Source organism: Grammomys surdaster, unplaced genomic scaffold (genome assembly GCF_004785775.1).
Source record: "Grammomys surdaster isolate TR1022 unplaced genomic scaffold, NIH_TR_1.0 125297, whole genome shotgun sequence".
NCBI lineage: Eukaryota > Metazoa > Chordata > Mammalia > Rodentia > Muridae > Grammomys > Grammomys surdaster.
In genome coordinates this window covers 1-1,124 of record NW_021620175.1, presented here as the reverse complement: position 1 = coordinate 1,124, position 1,124 = coordinate 1, and the positions used below count along the sequence as shown (strand labels likewise).

The 1,124-nt window shown below is 41.6% G+C and overlaps 1 pseudogene; it reads left to right on the top strand.

The window, feature by feature from the left end:
• The first annotated feature begins 396 nt into the window (after positions 1-396).
• LOC114637458 lies at positions 397-824 on the top strand (annotated as a pseudogene).
• The last annotated feature ends 300 nt before the right edge of the window (positions 825-1,124 follow it).

The following is a 1,124-nucleotide window of genomic DNA, read 5'->3' as shown; positions in this document are numbered from 1 at the left end:
CTCTTAAAGCCTTTACTTTATTGAATGAGGCTCACCCTTGTTGGGAGGGTAATCTGTTTTTTCTCAGTCTACTGATTTTAAATGTTAATCACTTCCAGAAAGAGCATCTAGACAAGTGTTTAACCAACACAACTACACAACATAACCTACCAAGTTGACACATAAAATCACCCATCATAGCACATCTCTGACAGTTTAGATCCAGAATACATAAAATAAATTAGCACATGAAAGATGTTCAGTATCAATGAATATACTTCATATATTTATGAAGTAAGTTATCTCACAAAAGATGTTCAATATCATTGAGATATAGAAGTATTGGTTCTCTGCTCCTCCCTATTCCAGATATAGCCACATCTTCTTGTGCAGTGCCAGCCTTGTCCTGTAGACAAAATGGTGAAGGTTGGTGAGAACAGATTTGGCCGTATTGGATGCCTGGTTACCAGGACTGCCTTCTACTCTGCACTTGGCAAAGTGGAGATTGTTGTCATCAACGACCCCTTCATTGACCTCAACTACATGGTCTACATGATCCAGTTTGACTCTACACACAGCAAATTCAACAGCACAGTCAAGGCTGAGAATAGGAAGCTTGTCATCAAGGGGAAGCCCATCACTATCTTCCAGGAGCAAGATTGCGCTAACATCAAATGGGGTGATGCTGGTGCTGAATATGTCTTAGTGTCTACTGGCATCTTCACCACCATGGAGAAGTCTGGGGCCCACTTGAAGGGTAGGGCCAAAAGGGTTATCATCTCCACCCCTTCTGCTGGTGCCCACATGCCTGTGCTGGGTGTGAACCATGATGCCAAAGTTGTCATGTATGACCTTGGCCAGGGGGCTTAAGCAGTTGGTGGTGCAGGATGCATTTCTGAAAATCTTGAGTGAGTTGTCATATTTCTAGTGGTTCAAACTAAGATGTTACATATCATGCAAAGGGCAATGTTAATCTTAATACATTCTCTAGCTGTTCTGGTTAGCTTTTTGTCAAGTTGATACAAACTAGGGTCATCTGGGAAGAGGAAACTTTGATTGAGAAATTTTCTCCACCAAACTGATATGTGGGCTTGCTTATGGGAGCATTTTCTTAATCAATTAATGATGTGCAAGATCCATGCCCA